Below are 22,348 nucleotides of genomic sequence, written 5' to 3'. Positions count from 1 at the left end.
AGTCCCTGGGTCTTCAGCTACGAGGTGGGGTTCTGGGTGAGGATTAGGGGCGCGCCAGCATACTGCCAACGCCCCCCTCTTTGCTGTCCCTTTACCATTTCTGCCCAGGGCCAAGCCCCAGGCCAGGCGCTCTCTGTAGTTTATTTCTTCCTAACTGACACAGGAGAAAATGAAGAACCAGGCTGGGAGGGCAGCAGAGGCTCTGAAGCCAGGCCTCTCTGACCCTCATTACCCAAACACCGGAGGCTTTATTTTTCTTTTTTTTTTTCAACGTTTATTTATTTTTGGGACAGAGAGAGACAGAGCATGAACGGGGGGAGGGGCAGAGAGAGAGGGAGACACAGAATCGGAAACAGGCTCCAGGCTCCGAGCCATCAGCCCAGAGCCTGACGCGGGGCTCGAACTCACGGACCGCGAGATCGTGACCTGGCTGAAGTCGGACGCTTAACCGACTGCGCCACCCAGGCGCCCCCGGAGGCTTTATTATAAACGGCAAGATGATGCTTTCAGAGTGGTGCTGTTCAGTCCTCACTGGGCATCTCTATCACCTGAGGAATCTTTAAAAGCACAGATGCCTCCCCAAATCCTGGATTAATTGGTCTGGGGACAGGACTAGGCACTGATACACTTTTTAAGGAGCCCAGCTGATTCTAATGTGCAGCCAGGTTGAGAATCCGCGTTCTTGGAACTAAAAGCTTTAGATTAGCTCTAAAGAGAACTTGAAGGGGCATTTACAAAAATTTTAAAACAACGTTTTATTTATTTTTGAGAGACAGAGGGTGAGCAGGGGAGGGGCAGAGAGAGAGGGAGACACAGAAACTGAAGCAGGTTCCAGGCTCTGAGCTGTCAGCACAGAGCCCAATGCAGGGCTTGAACTCCTGAACCATGAGATCATGACCTGAGTCAAAATCGGATGCTCAACCGACTGAGCCACCCAGGTGCCCCTAAGATTTTATTTTTAAGTCATCTCTATGCATAACGTGGGGTTCAAACTCAGAATCCTGAGATCAAAAGTGGAATGCTCCAGTGACTGGGCCAGCTGGGGGGGCGCACAGCTACTAAAGAGCGGTGCGTGTGTATACACACATCACAACCAACTCAGGATTGTAGCTTTGCAGCCGGTGAGACAATGTGGGTTTCCCCAACCCCCCCAGTCCCAGCTCTACTCCTCAACAGCTATGCCTTGGGGGAAATCTCGTTACCTCCCTAAATCCACCTGAGCACTCTCCGAAACACCTTAAGCACTGATCGAGGGACACAGGGTGGAGCTTAATCAAAACGTCTGAGTTGGGGAGCAAGGGGGTGCGGGTTAGGGCTGGGTAGGGCTGAGAATTTGCATCCCCCCGCAAATTCCCAGGGGCCGCTGCCGGTGGTCCAGGGGAAACACTTTGAGAACCGCTGCTGTGAGCTGATCGTAATTAACAACCCTGATGAGGTTCACCAAGGCCCATTTCAGATCAATCCTCAGTGCCTGCCAGCTGCCTCTCATGGCATCCTCACAGCAGTGGGGTCTCATCATCACCATTATTTCTCGGAGGTGATGAAGCAGGCTCCCAAACGCGAAAAGGCCGCGTCCAGGGTCACAACAGGCCGAAAGCGGCGGAAGTGTGGGTTTAACCAGAACTAGAAGCAGGACAGGACCTGCGCAGTCGACTTCCTGGCAGACACCACGGCAAGCTCTCCGACCACCTGCTTGAGCTCGCATCCAAAACCGCGCGGCACACCCCGGGCTGCAGCCGCCAGAAGCCTTCCTGCCTCCCACGCGGGGAACACCAGCGCCTCGCAGAGAGCCTGCGTTCGCCTCCGTGGAGGCCTGGCGCCTCCTGGTGGTCGTTCGGGGAACAGCGCCGCGCCGCCCAGGCTGGGCGCTCTGCTGTCTTGAGTGAGTCATCGGTATTCTTACTAACATGGAAAATATTATTCAGTCCATTCCTTCCTCAGAAAGAACTCCGGGTGTTGAAAAGGGGTGGGGACTTTAGAACTGAGGAATGTAAAGGAAGGGCGGTGGACCGGGCCCTGGGGAGCTCAGGGGGCTGGGGTAAAAGGGTAAAGATGGGGAAAGCACAGCTGAGAACAATCCGGGCTTTCACCTTTTGACCTTCCCAAGATTCCTGCTGAGGAATTTCCAGAACCAAACCTCCAGGAGCAGTTGCAAAAGGCCGGTGTGTTCTCTCCGTGCCTGTGCCTGCTTCCAGAGCCGGTCCATTTCTTCTTTCGTCTATTCACTCAATGGGTATATAGTTTTGAATTTTATTTTTTATTTTTAAAAATTTACATCCCAATTAGCATCCAGTGCAACAGTGATTTCAGGAGTAGATTCCTCAGTGCCCCTTCCCCATTTAGACCATCCCCCCCCATAACCCCCCCAGTAACCCTCTGTTTGTTCTCCGTATTTATGAGTCTCTTCTGTTTTGTCCCCCGCCCTGTTTTTAGATTATTTTTGTTTCCCTTCCCGTGTGTTTATCTGTTCTGTGTCTTAAAGTCCTCATTTGAATGAAGTCCTATGATATTTGTCTTTCTCTGACTAATTTCACTTAGCCTAATACCCTCCAGTTCCATCCACGTAGTTGCAAATGGCAAGATTTCATTCTTTTCGGTTGTCAAGTAATACTCCATTGTATATATATATGCGACATCTTCTTTATCCATTCATCCATCAATGGACTTTTGGGCTCTTTCCATACTTTGGCTGTTGTAGATGGTGCTGCTATAAACACGGGGGTGCGTGTGTCCCTTCGAAACAGCACACCTGTATCCCGTGGATAAATACCTAGCAGTGCAATTCAATGGATATTTTTAAGAGCCTACTATGTGCCTGCACTTTTCTAGGTGCTGGAGATACAGAAATAAACAGAACAGACAGGATCCCTGCCTCCGTGGATGCTTTCCCACCAGAGAATGAATGAATGAATGAATGAATGAATGAACCCATGGAGGAAAATGAGAAAAGGGGGTGGGGACCTCAAAGGGAAGATGACATTTAAGCAAAAACTTGAGGGAGGCGAGGGAAAGAGGCAGATATCTGGGGGAAGAACATTCCAGGAAGACAGAATGGTAGGAGCAAAGGCCCTGGGGCAGGAGCCAGTATGTATGTTTGAGCACTTGGACCAGGTTCTTGAAAATAAAGTGGGATCTATTTTATATTAGCTAGGATCCACTTGTTCTGTTATTAATTACACTAGACTGACTCACTGTCAAAACCAAATACTTCAGCCTGATCAGGGCAGGTTGAGGAGAGCACAGGAGGTGGGAAAGGGTGAGTTAGTAGCAATAAACAAGGCTTGGAGAGAGTTTACTTTAAAAAAGAGGAGAGGGGCACTTGGCTGGCTCCTTCGGTAGAGCATGCGACTCATGGTCTCAGGGTCATGAGTTCAAGCCTGTTTTGGGGGTAGAGTTTCCTTAAAAACAAAACAAACCCTAAAAACAGGAAGGGGTCCAAATGGATAAGAAATACTAAGACTCATGTGCATGTTGACTTTGAATGGCCATAGGTTTTGGGTCCTGAAACTGCTCGCTGTTTTCTTTTCGTTTTTCTTTTCTTTTCTTTTCTTTTCTTTTCTTTTCTTTTCTTTTCTTTTCTTTTCTTTCTCTCTTTTTCTTTCTTTCTTTCTTTCTTTCTTTCTTTCTTTCTTTCTTTTCTTTCTTTCTCTTTCTTTCTTTCTTTCTCTCTCTCTCTCTTTCTCTCCTTCTCTCTCTCTTTTTCTTTTAAGTGTTTTATTTATTTATTTTTGGGGGTGGAGGTCAGAGAGAGGTGAGAGACAATCCCCAGCAGGCCCTGCACCGTCAGCCCAGAGCCTGACCTGGGGTTTGATCTCACGAACCACAAGATCATGACCTAAGCCTACCAGCATCTGTGTCTCCATCTGCTTGTGCAGTGGCTCCTGGGAGCATTGCCTCCAGTGACCCTTCCGTCTCCTCAATGTCCTTGACCTCTGCCGTGGGGTCTGAATAGCCAGGCCCGAGCTGTAGCAGCGTCTGAGTGCCATGCTGTCGCCCTCCCATGCTGCACATGGTTCTGGAGGCACTGAAGGCAGCAGAGCAAGGGCACTGGAGCGTCCTTGCCAGGCCCACCAACCCTAAGGCCAAGGAGGAGATTGCGTAAAAATAAAATCTTGTATTTAAGCGGAGCTTGGAGGATGAAGAAGGAACTGGCCACGTGAAGGCGCTGGACAAAGTCTCTCAAGCAACATGCCTCCGGAAGGGAATTTGAGAAACCAAGATGGCGGGGGCGGAGGGGGGGTGCAGCTAGACTGATTGGAGTATAATGAAGGAAGCCGAGAATGGATGAGGTGAAATCCGAGGCCAGGGGCAAATCGTGGAGGATCTTGAAGGCCCTGGAGAAGAGTTCGGGTCTTATCCTGGTTGTTTTGGAAAACCCATGGCGAATTTTAAGTAAGGGTCTCTGGCATGGCTGGATTTTTTCAGATTCACCTAATTGCCGGGTGGACAAGTATTCGCAGTGGAGCCAGAGTGGAGGCAGGGAGACCAAGCGATGGTGGGTGGTGGAGAGGGGGATGGGAGCCAAAGCCCACAGGGATGCTACTCCTGGATGGGAAATGAGACAAAACAGAAACTGAGAGCTGCTCCCTACTTTTGTGCTCATCAAAGCCCAATAGAAGGGCGCAGATTTTGGCGGGGCAAGAGGCAATCAAAGATTCTGTTCTGCACCATTGGCAATGGCTAGAGATGCTACTCTACAGATCTGGATGTGCTCAGGGGACAGGAGACATAACCGGGGAAGTCATCGGCTTTGAGACGCCATTTAAAATCTTGATACTGGGGGCGCCTGGGTGGCTTAGTTGGTCGAGCGCCGACTTCAGGTCACAGTCTCATGGTTTGTGAGTTCGAGTCCCCCATCAGGTTCTCTGCTGTCAGCGAGGAGCCTGCTTCAGAACCTCTGTCCCCCTCTTTGTGCCTCCCCTGCTCCTGTTGTCTCTCCAAAATAAATAAACATTTAAAAAAGAAATAAAAGTAAACTCTTGATACTGAACAAGATCCTCTAGAAAGAGGGCAGTTCCCAGGGTGCCTGAGTGGTTCAGTCAGTGAAGCAAGTGTCCAACTGCTGACGGCTTTTATGTATATATGTATAATGTGTGTGTGTGTGTATGTATGTATATGTATACATGTATATATGTGTGTATATATGTGCATATATGTGTTTATGTATACATGTATATACATATATGTGTGTATATATACACGTATATGTATATACAAGTATATATGTATACATATATACTCATATAGATATATGTATACATATATATACATACACATATATATTTTTAGGGAAGAGAAGGCTTTATTGATAAATAAGTTACAATGAAATAGATAGAGTGATGGTTTGTTGGGGAATAAAAACTCAAGCAGAATCTCAGTCTCTCTCCAGCCTGGCTCTAGCCTTCAGCTTACAGGTCAATGTGGAGGAGGAGGCCTGTGTGGGCATGCTGGGCCTTCTGGGCCCTTGGGGGCCTCTGTCTTCCTGGCCAGGTGTTCAGCCACTGTCTTAGACCCACCGCCCCTAAGAAGAGCAGCAGCCTTGACTCTGGGCCCCATGTTGGCCCCTTGGGCAACAGCCTCTTTAGGGACCTCGCTTTCCTTCTTTTTGGCTGGAGAAGCGTCACTAATCTTGCCCTTGGGAACTGTGGATTTTGAACTCTGACTCCTAGCTTTTGTGTTCACGTGGGCCTCACCGTCTTGGCTTCTCCTTGTGCCTTTGACCTTGGACTTCCCACTGGAGCCAGGGGCACTAGGAAGGGTCTGGCTGGCCTTGTCGGGCTGCTGGGAGGCCTTCCTGGCCTCACTCAGTCTTGCCTCTTGGTCTTTGGTCTGGCTGCCTTTCTTGGGAGCTTCTCGGCTGCACCTGGTTTGGGAGAAACCTTGTCCTCACCTTTCCTGGCGTCATGGGTCCCCTTTTCACCTCACCTGGGTTGGGAAGGTCCTTCTTTGCCTCTGTTGGTTGTTTGGGGTCCTTCTCTTGGCCTCACCAGGCCTCCTGGGGGCTGTCATGGTGGATGTCTTCCCTGGTTGGACTTTCCTTTTGTGCTTGGGAACTCAGTTAAGCTGCCGGAGGCCCCAGCATGGGGCTCGAACTCACGACCCCAAGATCAAGAGTTGCACACCCCACCAACTGAGCCAACCAGGTGCCCCCCAATAAATCTTTATAAAAAAAGAAAAGGGGTTCCTGGGTAGCTAAGTTGGTTGAGCATCCCACTTTGACTCAGATCATGATCTCGCAGTTAATGGGTTTGAGCCTCGTGTCGGGCTCTGTGCTGACAGCTCAGAGCCAGGATCCTGCTTTGGATTCTGTGTCTCCCTCTCTCTCTCTGCCCCTCCCCTACTCATCCTCTGTCTCTCTCTCTCTCAGAAATAATCCTTAAAATATTTATTTATTTAATTAATTTATTTAAATTTACATCCCAGTTAGTTAGCGTCTAGTGCAACAATGATTTCAGGAGTAGATTCCTTAGTGCCCCTGACCCATTTAGCCCATCCCCCCTCCCACAGCCCCTCCATTAACCCTCTGTTTGTTATCCATATTTAAAAGTCTCTTATGTTTTGTCCCCCTCCCTGTTTTTTATATTATTTTTGCTTCCATTCCCTTATGTTTATCTGTTTTGTATCTTAACGTCCTCATATGAATAACGTCCTATGATATTTGCCTTTCTCTGACTAATTTTGTTTAGCATAATACCCTCCAGTTCCATCCACGTAGTTGCAAATGGCAAGATTTCATTCTTTTCGATTGCCGAGTAATACTCCATCGTATACATATACCACATTTTCTTTATCCATTCATCCATCGATGGACATTTGGGCTCTTTCCATACTTTGGCTATTGTCGATAGTGCTGCTATAAACATGGGGGTGCATGTGTCCCTTCGAAACAGCACACCTGTATCCCGTGGGTAAATACCTAGTAGTGCAGTTGCTGGGTCGTAGGGTAGTTCTATTTTTAGTTTTTTGAGGAAGCTCTGTACTGTTTTCCAGAGCAGCTGCACCAGTTAGCATTTCCACCAGCAGTGCAAAAGAGATCCTCTGTCTCTGCATCCTCGCCAACATCTGTTGTTGCCTGAGTTGTTAATGTAGCCCTTCTGACAGGTGTGAGGTGGTATCTCGTTGTGGTTTTGATTTGTATTTCCCGGATGATGAGTGATGTTGACACATGGTGTTTTTTTCATGTGTCGGTTGGCCACCTGGTTGTCTTCTTTGGAGAAGTGTCTATTCATGTCTTTCGCCCATTTCTTCACTGGATGATTTGTTTTTTGGGTGTTGAGTTTGATAAGTTCTCTATAGATTTTGGATACTAACCCTTTATCTGATATGTTGTTTGCAAACATCTCTCTCATTCTGTTGGTTGCCTTTTAGTTTTGCTGATTGTTTCCTTTGCTGTGCAGAAGCTTTTTGTTTTGATGAGGTCCCAATAGTTCATTTTTGCTTTTATTTCCCTTGCCTCTGGAGACATGTTGAGTAAGAAGTTGCTGTGGCCAAGATCAAAGAGGTTTTTGCCTGCTTTCTCCTCGGGGATTTTGATGGCTTCCTGTCTTATGTTTAGGTCTTTCATTCATTTTGAGTTTATTTTTGTGTCTGGTGTAAGAAAGTGGTCCGGGTTAGTTTTTCTGCGTGTTGCTGTCCAGTCTTCCCAGCACCACTTGCTGAAGAGACTGTCTTTATTCCCTTGGATATTCTTTCCTGCTTTGTCAAAGATTAGTTGGTCATATGTTTGTGGATCCATTTCGGGGTTCTCTATTCTGCTCCATTGACCTGAGTGTCTGTTTTTGTGCCAGTACCATACTGTCTTGATGATTACAGCTTTGTAGTATAGCTTGAAGTCCGGGATTGTGATGCCTTCTGCTTTGGTTTTCTTTTTCAAGATTGCTGTTCGGGCTATTTGGGGTCTTTTCTGGTTCCATACAAATTTTAGGATTGTTTGTTCTAGCTCTGTGAAGAATGCTGATGTTATTTTGACAGGGATTGCAAAAATTTTTTTTCTTAAATAAATTAAAAAAAAGGAAAAAAGAACCCTAAGGGTTATAGCCTCCATTATCAGGGTACCAAGATAATTCACTGAACTATATTTAAAAAATGTTTTAGGTCAGTAAAGTAATAATAATGACCATTGGGGGAAGAACAATCATAATATTAAAGTAATAATACTCATCGAGTACATTATTAGTGTGTGGGTTCCATCGCTGTACAAAGACTGAAAAAAGAACAGTAGATTTTTATTTCTCACTTAATGGTCCATATACTCGACGAGGCCAACAGCTCTGTGGGTGGCTCTAACTTGTTGCTCAGTCTTCAACATGTGGCTTTCACCAGAAGGACCAAGACAGCTGCCTCAGCTCCCAGGAGGGAACAGAGAGGCAAGGCGCTCTCTTTCCCTTTCAAGGTCTTGATCCCAGAAGGTGCCTGCATTATTTATTTCCACTCCCATCTCATTGGCCAGAACCTTATCACGTGGTCGCATTTGGCAGCGAGGAAAGCTGGCAAATGTAATCTTTATTTTGTTAAAGTTTATTTATTTTGAGAGAGAGAGAGAGAAATTGTAAGTGTGAGTGGGGGAGGGGCACAGAGAGAGAGAGAGAAGTAGGGGTGGGAGGAGAGAGAATCCCCAAGCAGGCCCCACGCTGTCAGCACAGAGCCCGCTGCAGGGCTCAATCCCACGACCCTGAAATCACGACCTGAGCCCAAATCCAGAGTTGGAAGCTCAACCCACTGGGCCACCCAAGCGCCCCTGGCGAATGCATCTTTATTTATTTATTTATTTATTTATTTATTTATTTATTTATTTTTAAATTTTTTTTCAACGTTTTTATTTATTTTTGGGACAGAGAGAGACAGAGCATGAACGGGGGAGGGGCAGAGAGAGAGGGAGACACAGAATCGGAAACAGGCTCCAGGCTCTGAGCCATCCGCCCAGAGCCTGAAGCGGGGCTCGAACTCACAGACCGCGAGATCGTGACCTGGCTGAAGTCGGACGCTTAACCGACTGCGCCACCCAGGCGCCCCCGAATGCATCTTTAATTGGGCAGCCCGGGGCTTCCTTCCGGTCACGTCTGGCAAAGATGAGTCTGTCCTGATTACTAGCAATGCGAGTGCACATTTTACATTTACACAAATAGTCTTGTGTCACGGGGTTCATTTGGCTTCTTTTTTTTTCACTGCATTTGCAAGATCGATTCATGTCTCTATGAAAAACTAATCCCTGCCTTCCAGGGGCTTTCCCAGACTGGGTGCATCAGGCATATTTAACCAATGCTCTCCCCTAGCGATGCACCCCCACCCCTGCCTTCACTTGCACCTGCTGCTTCTACATGTGTCATTGCCACGGGCATCTGCGTGCACGTTTCCCGGGGACCGAATGAGCTGTTCTGTGGACTCCATCCCCAGGAGAGGAGGTGCCTGGTCATGGGGACGTGGGTGGCACGGATGGCTGGGTTGCCTCCCACAGAACTGCTCCCAATCTTTACTCCCACCAGCTGTCGCGGGGGTTTCCGTAGTCTCCCACAGGTATTTTGTTCATCTGTGTTACACCTGGAGTTGGACATCTGTTGTTTTTGCCAGGCTATATCCATTCTTCCTTATTCCGGTCACTGGACCCTAGGTTTCTTTTGGGGAACCGTGGCTAATCTCAGCCCACCTGATTCAGATGGCTGTGGCCTTGCTGTCTCACTTTCTAGTTGATATGAGTGGGCACTGGCCAATCAGAATCTTGCAATTCCCAGTCATTCAGATGAAGGCAGGTGACTGACGCTAAGCCAAATTAGAGCCAACTCAGGACTTTTACTGGGACTGTTGGGGGAAAGGTGCCCTCTTTCCCTGGGAGTGTGTAAGCCGGTAAGTCAGGAGCTGCTGGAGGTCATCAGTGCTACTGTCTCAGGGGGAAAGCTGCTTGAGGGTGAAGTCTTTTTTTTTTTTTTTTTTTAAATTTTTTTTTTCAACTTTTTATTTATTTTTGGTACAGAGAGAGACAGAGCATGAACGGGGGAGGGGCAGAGAGAGAGGGAGACACAGAATCGGAAACAGGCTCCAGGCTCCGAGCCATCAGCCCAGAGCCTGACGCGGGGCTCGAACTCCCGGACCGCGAGATCGTGACCTGGCTGAAGTCGGAGGCTTAACCGACTGCGCCACCCAGGCGCCCCGAGGGTGAAGTCTTTACAGAAGAAAGCATCTGAAAGATGACTAAATCATGATGTTGTTGTGTGTGCCCCTGGAACCAACCATGCCTGAAGCAGGTATACAGTGAAGCTTATAATTCATAAGCCAATGAATTTATATTGGTTTTTTTTGAAAATTTATTTTTATTTTTATTTATTTTTCAGTATATGAAATTTATTGTCAAATTGGTTTCCATACAACACCCAGTGTATTCTGTTTTTTTTTTTAAAGTTTTTAATTTATTTTAAGTAAACTCTATACCACATGTGGGGCTCGAACCCACAACCCTGAGATCAAGAGTCGCACACTCCTCTGACTGAGCCAGCCAGGCCCCTCTCATTTTCTGCTTTTTAAACTTTTTATTATTTTTTTAAAAAATTTTTATTAAAAAAATTTTTTTAATGTTTATTTATTTTTGACAGAGCATGAGTGGGGAGGGGCAGAGAGAGAGGGAGACCCAGAATTCGAAGCAGGCTCCAGGCTCTGAGCTGTCAGCACAGAGCCCAATGCGGGGCCCGAACTCATGGACTACGAGATTATGACCTGAGCCGAAGTCAAACGCTCAACCAACTGAGCCACCCAGGCGCCCCTAATTTTGATTTTTTAATGTTTTTGTTTGAGAGAGAGAGAGAGAGAGAGAGAGAGAGAAAGCTGGGGAGAAGGGCAGAGAGAGAGAGAGGGAAAGAGAATCTTAAACAGATTCCATGCTCAGCATGGAACCCAACACAAGGCTTGATCCCAGGACCCTGGCATCATAACCTGAGCTGAAATCGAGAGTCGGACACCCCAACTGACTAAGCCACCCAGGCATCCCTATGTTTTTTTAAAGTAGCCTCCACACCCAGCATGGGGCTTGAACTCAGAACCCTGAGATCAAGAGTTGCACACTCCACTGACTGAGTCAGCCAGGAACCTCATTCTCTGCAGAAGCCTGTTTGAGTTGGGCTAAGGAAAGCCATGACCAAGAGAATTCAGACTATCCCACTGCCGAGCACATAGTAGGTCACAGAAGAAATGTTTGTTGAATGAATGAGTCCATGTGTGGGAATAAATAAGACATCAGAAATAGCCACCCAGTGTTCTATGCCCCCACGAGTTCTCCAGGAGTTCAGATGAAATAGTACTGGGAAGGCCCATTAATAAGAAAATGGGCCTCAAAAAATCCCTTTTTTTTAAATTCAAATCTTCAGGCTAAGATATGTGTAAGCTCATTCACCATAGTTTATTTTTGTTCCTTTCGCTTCCAGACAATGACCAATCGCTTCCTCGTTAAACGAGGAAGGTATCTGAACCCCCCCCCCCCCGTTGTCCCCCTAGAGGGATGGAAATGAGACGAGTTTCTCCAGGGATGTTTCCCTTTGTGCTTGTTTTTACGAAGAGTGTGGTACTGAGAAATCCTAAGAGTGAGCGCATTAGTGCCACGTGTATTTCTTCCTATGTGTATTTATTTATTTAGTTAAATAATCTCTACACACAATAAGGGGCTTGCTTGAACTTGTGATCCCAAGATCAAGAGTCTATGCTCTTCATTTTTTTGTTTTAGAGAGAGAGAGAGAGGCCCCAAGCAGGCTCCCCACTGTCAGCACAGAGCCCAACTCGGGCCTCGACCCCAGGAACTGTGAGATCATGACCTGAGTCGAAACCAAGAGTTGGACACTCAGCTGACTGAGCCATCCCAGGCTCTCCTGGCCTTTGGATTTTTTTTTAAAAAGATTTTATTTTGGGGGCACCCGGGTGGGTTGGAATGGAGCCTGCTTGGAATTCTCTCTCCCCATCTTTTCCTCTCCCCCACTGGCATTCTCTCTCTCTCTCTCTCTCTCTCTCAAAGAAAAAAAAAAGAAAAAAAAAAGATTTTATTTTTAAGTAATCTCTGCACCAAACGTGGGGCTTGAACTTACAACCCCCAAATCAAAAGTTGCATGTTACACTGTCTGAGCCAGCCACGTGCCCCGTGCCTTTGGATTTTTCGCTCATAAACAAAAGCAATACATAGAGGGAAAAAAAAGTAATACGTGTAGTTTATTTTTTTAGTGTTTATTTTTGAGAGAAAGAGAGAGAGCGTGAGTGGGGGAGGGGCAGAGAAAGAAGGAGACACAGAATCCAAACAGGCTCCAGGCTCCAAGCTGTCAGCACAGAGCCTGATGCAGGGCTCGAACCCACAAACCATGAGATTGTGACCTGAGCTGAAGTTGGACGCTCAACCAACTGAGCCAACCAACTGAGCGCTCCAATAGTGGAAGCTTCTTTGCTCACTCTGCAGCAGTGCAGGAGCGATTAAAAGTGCCTGACAATTGTCAGTGGGATGTCCAAGTCCCTACAGAATTCGGGGATCCCTGTATAGTCCTGGGTAAGAGGAGGAAAAAGCCACCTGGATGATACAGGTGTAATTGGCCCCTCATGGCACTTAGGTGACTTGGGTGGTCCCTTTGAAGATCAGCCTCTGTGATGGGAGCCTGGAGGGGAGGGTCTGATTTGTTTTTATCTCTATTTTTAAGCCCCAAATTTCCAATTCATTAAAAAAGAAACCTGGGGGCACCAACTCTCAAGGAGCCCATTAAGATTTGACTTTGGGGAATTGGCTTTTGAATTGCCAAGCAAAATGAAATCATAAATATAATTATGTCATTGCACTGTTGTGTCTAAGTAGCATAAGAAATGAATCTGTGAGAGTTGGGGGGGGGGGAGCGGCTACAAACAGCAGAGAACCTGATTCAGAGTGGCTTGTATTTTCTCCCAAAACAAGGAATCTGGAAGTAGGTAGCTGCTGTTGCTGGTTGAATGGTACCAGGGTCAGGTGCTCTGTGATCCCCTTGGCCTTCAGCTCACGGTGCAGCAACATGGCTGCTGTAGCTCCAGGCATCGTGTCAGTGTTCAAGGCAGGAAGAGGTAGGGGAGGGGCTGGAGCCAGTCGCATCTGTCCCTTCTATCAGGAAAACGAACATATTCCTGGAAATCCACCAGCATAGTTGGCAACGAGCTGCAGAGGAGCTTTCCAGCTTCTAAAACAGGAGGAAGAGGAGAGTGAAAGGTTGGGAGCAGTTGCTGGCTTAGCCTGCTGGCTGGCTGTGTCTGCCACAAGAAAACTCAGAAAACCCACAGTGTTTGGAACATTGAAATCTCTTGTCCTTCCTTCAGGTTTTGCACCTAAATGATGGACGCTGAAATAATTTTTCATGTCTGTGTACGCCCACAGGAGACCTAATAGTAATTCACTACGTGAGTTATTAAGGGTTATTAAAATGCAGTATTCATGAACTAAAATTAGCCAACTTATCCACACCCGTGTTCTGCCAAGTCCATCTGGCTAGCACTCAGTGCTTGATGGCCTTGCCTTTGCATAAGTAGCTGAAATTCGTACAATTTAAGGAAAAGACACTTTGTTCTTGGTGTTATCTTGAATTCGTTATGGTTCTCAACAGCAGCTTCTATTTCCCGTGGACTGAAAGGTATTACACCCCATCGCGGGTTGAATTGTGCCTTCCCAAAAGGTATGCTCAAGTCCTAATCCTCTGCTTGTGCATGTGACCTTATTTGGAAATAGGGTCATTGCAGATGGAATCAAATTAAAATGAGGTCACTCTGGATGAGCGTGGGTCCTAATCCAGTGACTGGAATCTTTATAAGAAGAGAAAACAGACCTTCGCGCGCTGCTTATGGGAATGTAAAACGGGGCAGCGGCTGTGGAAAACGGCTCGGCCCTTCCTCCAAAAGTTAAATGTAAAATTACCAATTTTACGGTAATTTTGACCATACTATGGAATTATGACCAATTCCACTCCTAGGGATGGACCCCAAATAATTGAACACAGGTATTCAAAGAAATACCCGTACGAACGAATGTTCGTGGCACCACTATTCACGAAAGCCAAAAAAGGTAGAAACAACCCCAATGTCCCTCAGCTGATGAATGGGTAAACGGAAGGTGTTATATTCGTACACTGGCCCATTATCCAGGCTCGAAAAGGAAGGAGGTACTGGTACCTGTGGATCAAGTGTGGATGACCCTTGAAAACACCACGCTGAGTGAAAGAAGTCACCCGCCTCCTGTAGGACGTCGTTGGTATGGAGTGCCCAGAATGGGTGAATTCACAGGAAAGGAAAGCTGATTAATGATCGCCAGAGGCCAGAAGAAGAGAGGCATGGAAAATGACACAAATAGGCGCAAGGTTCCTTTTAGGGTGATGAAAATATTTTAGGCCTAGGTGATGAGCTAGGTAGTGGTGATACAACGCTACGATTGTGCTAAAGATCACCGATGGTTAAATTTACGCCATGTGAATGTCACCTAAATTTTGAAGAAGGAGGAGCAGGGGGAGGAAGGAAAGAAAAAGAAAGAACCATGAGAGTTATTGCTTGCAGCCATATGAGAAAATCCTTATACGTTTCTATATGGTTACAGCCTTCCGGCAGGATCTTTTAACATTTTTTTAAAGTTTTATTTATTTAAGTAACTTCTACACCCCGTGTGGGGCTCGAACTCACAACACCAGGATCCCACACTCCACCAACTGAGCTAGCTAGGCACCCCAGTATCTTTTAACATTTTTACGTTTCTACGGGATGGCTTCCATTCTTAGGAACCGATGGATATAGGTGAGGGAAGATTTACGTGGTATCATTCACAGAGGCAAACATGGTGAACAAAGCAGGTGCCTGGCTGGCTCAGGCGGTTGAGCACGCGACTCTTGATCTCGGGGTGGTGAAGTCAAGCCCCACGTTGGGTGCGGAGCTTACTCAATAGAAAAAAATCAAACAGAAAGGGATTAAAAAAATGGCAAAGCAAATATTAATCCTTAGGGAGTGGTTGAATACATCATGGTACAGCCACACCACAAAATAGAAGCACCCCCGCCCCCATACTATATTGCACAATCACTGACGTGCTTTCTGCCAGGTGACCTGGAGGGATTTCTGATATTGTTAAATGAGAAAAGCAAAGTGCAGAAAAATGAGGATAACGTGATGTCATCTATATAAACTGTGTATTCAGTATAAATCTACATGTGTTTCTATGTGTGTTTGTGTATCTATCTGTGTCCAAACACATAGGGGTACATGACTTCGTATAAAATTACATATGGGGCGCCTGGGTGGCGCAGTCGGTTAAGCGTCCGACTTCAGCCAGGTCACGATCTCGCGGTCCGTGAGTTCGAGCCCCGCGTCAGGCTCTGGGCTGATGGCTCAGAGCCTGGAGCCTGTTTCCGATTCTGTGTCTCCCTCTCTCTCTCTGCCCCTCCCCTGTTCATGCTCTGTCTCTCTCTGTCCCAAAAATAAATAAACGTTGAAAAAAAATAAAATTACATATACCCCTATCTTTATAGGGGTATATGAACTAGAGGCGAGGAAGGGAGAGGAAAAGGAGAAAAGGTGGGAGGAGGAGCTAACCAGAAAAAAGGAAGAGAAACAGGACAATTTCCCTAGAAAAGGAAACCCGCCCAATACATACGATATGGTCACCCTTATGATTGTATGCAAAATTATGCACGTGTGCATAATATGCACGTATAAAAACTTTCAATCATAAACTTACTTTTAATGCATTCTAATGAATCAAACAGAACTAAACACAGAATTAGAACTACTATTGCCTTGGCTTCCTCATTATCAATTAATCCGTGATGCCTCGTTCGTGCGGAATGTAAAGCTGCATATTTGCATGAACAATGTTTCTGGTGTATAATTTTCCACTTATCTGGCATTATAATATGTATGCGTTAGGATTCAAGTATGAATTATTCAGCATCTCCCCCCAAATATATCCCGAATCTTCCATATTAATTTATGTGATTAAATAATTAATATAAGTGCTTACAGCATCCCTGCCCCCAAAAGAAAGAGCATTCAGTCTTCGCCTCCTGGGCAACCGAGGTCCTCAAAGGAGATGGCCTTTGCCCACTGGTTTCCCCGGACTTCTATGACGCGGAGAATGAACTAGGAGACAGAGGGGAAGCTATGGAGCAGCTGTCTGTATTTTTACCCGCTGAGCATTCGTCAAAGGGACCACCCCACCTACATCGCCATTCCATTTGGTTCCTCTAGGTCCACGTCTGGGATCAACTCCTGCTGTGGATGCGCGCCACGGGCCTACCCAATCAGAGGACATTATTCATCTGGCCACTGTGATTGGTTCAGGGCTGGACACATGACCCGAAGCTGGACCAATCAGAGGATTCACTAACTACCCTGGGCTGCTGAAACTGTCAAGGGCACGCTCCTTTCTCGGAACTGTCTTCGCCATCGCACGGAGAGAGGCAAGCCCATCCAGGGAGAAGCAGAGCAGGAGGGGAGTGAAAGATTCTGGTGACCAGGTTCTGCCAGGGGTGGAAGACGGAATTACTTTGGACATTTTATTTCAGTGCTTCAAGTCGTAAATAGTCTCCCCAAGTTAAAAAAAAAATTTTTTTTAACTCAGTTTGAGTGTGATTCATTCACGGTTGCAGAAGGGGTCTCAAGTCAAGGGGAGAAAGGATGAAGAGCTAGACCAGTAGTGTTCAAACCTCCATGCGCAACACCTAAGCCTTGGTGCCTCAAACACAGATTCTGACCTAACTGGCTGGTGGTATGGCCTTGGCATCCAGATTTTTAAAAAAGTTTTATTTATTTATTTTGAGAGAGAGAGAGAGAGAGAACTCCATTAGGGGAGGGGCAGAGAGAGAGAGAGAGGCAGAGAGAGAATCCCAAGCAGGCTCCAAGCTGCCAGTGCAGAGCCCAACGCGGGGCTTGAACTCATGAACGCAAGATCATGACCTGAGCCAAGATCAAGAGTCAGATGCTTCACTGACTGAGCCACCTAGGTGCCCCCCAATTTTTTTTTTAAGATTTTATTTTTGGGGCACCTAGGTGGCTTGGTCGGTTTAGCGTCCAGCTTCAGCTCAGGTCATGATCTCACAGTCGTGAGCTGGAGCCCCACCTCGGGCTCTGTGCTGACAGCTCGGAGCCTGGAACCTGCTGTGGATTCTGTGTCTCCCTCTCTGCCCCTCCCCCATACACCCACACCCACACCCACACACACACACACACACACACACACTCTCTCTCTCTCTCTCAAAAATAAATAAATTAAAAAAAAAGATTTTATTTTTAAGTAATCTCCACACCCAGGGTAAGGCTCAAACTCACAGCCCCAAGACCAAGAGTCAGTCGCATGTTCCACTGACTAAGCTAGCCAAGTGCCCTGGCATCCAGATTTTTCTAAACTGTCAAGATGTGCAGCCAAACTTAGGAATCAGTCAGCCAGGTTAGGTGCTTCTCCTTTATCTTTCTTTTTAATGTTTTTTTTTTTAATGTTTATTTATTTTTGATAGAGCATGAGCAGGGAAGGGCAGAGAGAGAGGGAGACCCAGAATCCTAAGTAGCCTCCAGGTTCTGGGCTGTTCGCACCAGAGCCCGACGTGGGGCTCGAACCCACAAACCGTGAGATCGTGACGTGAGCTGAAGTGGGTTGCTCAACCGACTGAGCCACCCAGGCGCCCCGAGAACCTCTCGTCTAACGGGTTGAGAGGAGGGGGGAGAAGAGCTTAGGTGAGGGGGTGAAGGCAGGGCTTGGTAAACCAGGTGTTGGAGCCGTTGAAAGGCATGGGGTGGGGGTGAGGGGAGGCCAGAAAAGACAGGGACTTTTAATTAGTATTGCTGGGAATTTCTTTCAATGTTCTTAAGAGATATGTATGGGAAATGCAGTTCCTTTTTAATGTCTTTTGGCTGTTGAACTGTTTCCTTTTTTTTTAAGTTCATTTTAAAAATTAAAAAAAAAATTTTTTTTTTCAACGTTTATTTTATTTTTGGGACAGAGAGAGACAGAGCATGAACGGGGGAGGGGCAGAGAGAGAGGGAGACACAGAATCTGACGCAGGCTCCAGGCTCTGAGCCGTCAGCCCAGAGCCTGATGCGGGGCTCGAACTCACGGACCACGAGATCGTGACCTGGCTGAAGTCGGACGCTCAACCGACTGCGCCACCCAGGCGCCCCTAAAAATTTTTTTAGTAATCTCTACACCCAACGTGGGACTTTAACTCACCACCCCGAGATCAAGAGTCCCACGCTCCACCGACTGAGCCAGCCAGGCGCCCCTGTTGAACTGTTTCTTGGTCTCTGAGTTTGTGAAGCTTTGCAATTGTCCAGCCACTCTCCACTGTTGTCACTATTTTTTTTTTTTTTTTTTTGGTCCATGAGAAAGTGAACACGGGTGAAGGGCCACGGAGATTTTGCCCCATGGAGTGGGTCACAGTCCAGAGAGTTAGCTTCTGTGGAAATGAGGAAGTTGAGGGGTGTTGTGGAGCCAGAAAAAAAGGTTTACCCTGCAGAGACAATATTTTTTTTTTAATGTTTATTTATTTCTGAGACAGAGACAGAGCACGAGGGAGGGGCAGAGAGAGCGAGGGAGACACAGAATCCGAAGCAGCCTCCAGGCTCTGAGCTGTCAGCCCAGGGCCCGACGCGGGGCTTGAACTCACAAACCGTGAGATCATGACTGGAGCCGAAGTCGGTCGCTCAACCGACTGTGCCACCCAGGCACCCCTACCCTGCAGGGACAATATTAATTGATTTAGCACCCCAGCAAGTACTGTTTTGTATTGTTTGTGGTACTTTAATTCTTCATCTGAGTTCTCTCCAGACTCGTGGCACATTCATCATGGGCAGGAATCTTGGGTTCTGGTTTTTTGTTTTGTTTTCCCTTTATTCTTTCTTTCTTTAAATATTTCCTCAACATTCACCATGTGTCAAGCCCTGTTTGAGGCTCTGAAGATACAGCTGCAAGTCAAACCAGACCATAGCAAAGATAGCTGGTTGATGGCTAGTAGCCGGTTTCTCCCTTCTTTCTTTAATAATAGAACTCATGAGTTTCAGCTGGCACAAGATTGTCCAGTTGATGACTACATTTCTGAGCCTTTTTTTTTCCTTTTGGATCTAAGTGTTCACGTAACTGAGCTCTGAGATGTTCGTGTGAGTTTATGTGAGATGTGAGCAGAAATGATGTATGCTCATTTCAGTTCATGCCCTTAAGAGGAATGGATATGTTCCCTCTTTGCCCTTTCTCCTGCCTTTTACCATTGGCTGGGATGCAGATGTGATGGCAGGAGCTAGTGCAGCTACATTGGACACAGAGATTGAAGCTCTGTGTTGAGTTTGCCAATGCTAGTCACCTAGAACCACCTAAGCCTGGATTGGTAAGTGAGAGAGAAATAAACTTGATTTTTTCTTTTTGAGCCAATAAACTTAAGGCCTCTTTGTTATAGCAGCCAAGATGTAGTACCCAAACTAATAAGTCCCTAATCTCCACCTCTAGTGGAGGCAATTAAAAACAAAACAGGGAGAAGTGCTGAGACAGAGATAATCCCTTGTTGAGGTGGGGCTATAAATCAGGTCATGCGCAGCATAGGCTGGGATGCTGGTGACAGATCAGTGATTCAAACGGTAAAACATCCCCAAATCAAGGCAAAACTCCGCCCAAGTGGATCTTACAATCTAGCAGGGATAGATATATTGTCTCACAAAACAAGAAATCCAGAGATAGGTGGCCTGGTGCTAGTGGATACAGAGGTTCAATACTGTCTTCAGGGACCCATACTCTTTCCATCTCTTCATTCTGCTGTCCTTAGAGTGTAGACCCCGTTCCCAGCGTTGGAACATCACAGTTACAATATGGCTGCCATAGCTCCAGGCATCACGCCACATGCACATTATCCTAGTGGAGTAAAAGAACAGGGACTGTTTCTTTTCACTCAGCTCTTCTTTTTTTCTCCTGGAAGGAAAACTTTCTCAGAAGTCCCCAGCGGATTTTAAGTCCCATTTTCTAGAATTGTATCACATTCCTGAGAAAATCACTGGCAAAGGGGAGGGGGAGGAGACAACCACGACTGGCCGAAGCTGGTGGTTTTCAAAGTCTTAAATATTATTAATGACGTGGTTACATTGATTGATGTTTGCTGTATTAGAAGTTAAAACTGAAAATTTTATTTAAAAAAAATTTTTTTTTTTTAATGTTTATCTATCTTTAAGACAGAGACAGACAGAGCATGAACGGGGGAGGGTCAGAGAGAGAGGGAGACACAGAATCCGAAGCAGGCTCCAGGCGCTGAGCCGTCAGCACAGAGCCCGACGCGGGGCTCGAACTCATGAACCGTGAGATCATGACCTGAGCCGAAGTCGGAGGCTCAACTGACTGAGCCACCCAGGTGCCCCAAAACTGAAAAATTTAAAAATATGTGATCATTGGTTCATTTAAAATTATCCTTTAGGTGTTACGTTAGGGGCGCCTGGGCAGCTCAGTTGGTTAAGTGTCCCACTTCAGCTCAGGTCATGATCTCACCATTTGTGAGTTCGAGCCCCACATCAGGCTCTGTGCTGATAGCTCAGAGCCTGGAACCTGCTTCAGATTCTGTGCCTCCCTCTTTCTGCCCCTCCCCCACTCGCTCTCTCTCTCTCTCTCTCTCTCTCTCTCTCTCAAAAATAAATACACATAAAAAAAATTTTTTTAAGGGGCGCCTGGGTGGTTCAGTCAGTTAAGCGTCAGCTCGGGTCATGATCTCACAATTTGTGAGTTCGAGCCCCACATTGGGCTCTTTGCTGACAGCTCAGAGCCTGGAGCCTGTTTCAGATTCTGTCTCCTTCTCTCTCTGTCCCTCCCCTGCTCACACTCTTTCTCTCTGTGTCTCTCAAAAATAATAAGATAAACATTAAAATTTTTTTTTTAATTAAAAAAAGGTAAGTTAAGTAACAATTTTTTTAAATGAAAAATGGCATTTTATTTTTCCACCTGAACAAACAAAACTTAGTGGAGGGGCGCCTAGGTGGCTCACTAGGTTGAGCATCCGACTTTGGCTCAGGTCATGATCTCACGGTTCGCGGGTTCAAGCCCCGCGTCGGGCTCTGTGCTGACAGCTCAGAGCCTGGAGCCTGCTTCGGATTCTGTGTCTCCCTCTCTCTCTCTGCCCTCCCTTGCTCACACTCTGTCTCTCTCTTCTCTCTCTCAAAAATAAACATTAAAGGGGCGCCTGGGTGGCACAGTTGGTTAAGCGTCCGACTTCAGCCAGGTCACGATCTCGCGGTCCGTGAGTTCGAGCCCCGCATCAGGCTCTGGGCTGATGGCTCGGAGCCTGGAGCCTGTTTCCGATTCTGTGTCTCCCTCTCTCTCTGCTCCTCCCCCGTTCATGCTCTGTCTCTCTCTGTCCCAAAAATAAATAAACGTTGAAAAAAAAATTAAAAAAAAAATAAACATTAAAAAAAATTTTTTTTTAATTGGTGGAAAAGTGAAATTGTTTTACATTTTTCTTTGTCTCTTTAATGTCTGATTTAATAGAAGAAGCCAGATTCTAATTTCTCCTCCTGCATTCAATCCATCGTGATATGTCGTTTTGCTTGAAACGCAGAAAGAAATTCTGGCCTCACGGAGATACGTTATCACAAAAAGGAGGGTCCGGTGGATCCCCTGAAAAGGTCTCAGGGACTCCCAGTGGCTCTTGGACCACGCTTTGGAAAACCACTGGCTTAGATCAATCAGAACTCACTCCTGGGCTATGGAGGGGCTTACCCCCACCCCTAACTCCGCTCAGCTCAACCTCCCTGTAAACACACGGTTGTTTCCATTCCTGAACAAAACCATAGTTCTCTTAGCAAACAGAAAGGAGGGTAAAGCGCTTTAAGGTGGTGGTTTGTAAACTTATCTGACTGCATCTCATGGGAAGGGATACATTTAACATACGCTTCGCAAGTGCACGCTACAGGAAGAAAAGTTTTATAAAATACTTAGCCTTGCAACATGCAGTGCCTTCTGATATTTTCTATTCCTTTTATCCTATTTTCTTTCATTGGAAAAAAAAAAGTGCCGGCCATAACCCATTACATTCATTTCATGACTCACTAGTGGGTCATAATCCTCAGTGTGAAAAATACTGCTCCCCAGGGACTTGTTGATTGATTGGATGGAGGGGTTGGACTGAGGTATCTGAGAGGAGGGAATTCAATAGGAATTGCCTCAAAAGTTGACCAGGGAAATTCCCTGAGATGCCCATGGTGACCCTGCCTTTTTTCTTACTGCGTGTGTTAATTCCTTTATGTTTAGCAGGGGGAAGAAGGCTCAACTCAAATAGCCTTAAGTTAAAAAGAAGGAGAAGGAGAAGGAGAAGGCGAAGGCGAAGGCGAAGGCGAAGGCGAAGAAGAAGAAGAAGAAGAAGAAGAAGAAGAAGAAGAA

At 46.4% G+C, this 22,348-nt stretch overlaps 1 long non-coding RNA gene across 1 annotated transcript; it reads left to right on the top strand.

Annotated features, from left to right (window-relative positions):
- The first annotated feature begins 1,582 nt into the window (after positions 1-1,582).
- On the top strand, positions 1,583-16,568 carry LOC121011973 (uncharacterized). The gene is made up of 2 exons (XR_005781886.1): positions 1,583-1,882; positions 16,201-16,568. It is a non-coding gene; the product is annotated as an uncharacterized LOC121011973 (long non-coding RNA).
- The last annotated feature ends 5,780 nt before the right edge of the window (positions 16,569-22,348 follow it).

The sequence above is a fragment of the Herpailurus yagouaroundi genome, unplaced genomic scaffold (assembly GCF_014898765.1).
Source record: "Herpailurus yagouaroundi ecotype Mexico unplaced genomic scaffold, PumYag 196, whole genome shotgun sequence".
Lineage (NCBI taxonomy): Eukaryota > Metazoa > Chordata > Mammalia > Carnivora > Felidae > Herpailurus > Herpailurus yagouaroundi.
Note: the sequence above shows the minus strand (reverse complement) of the source record. Positions and strands in the feature narration are given on the sequence as shown.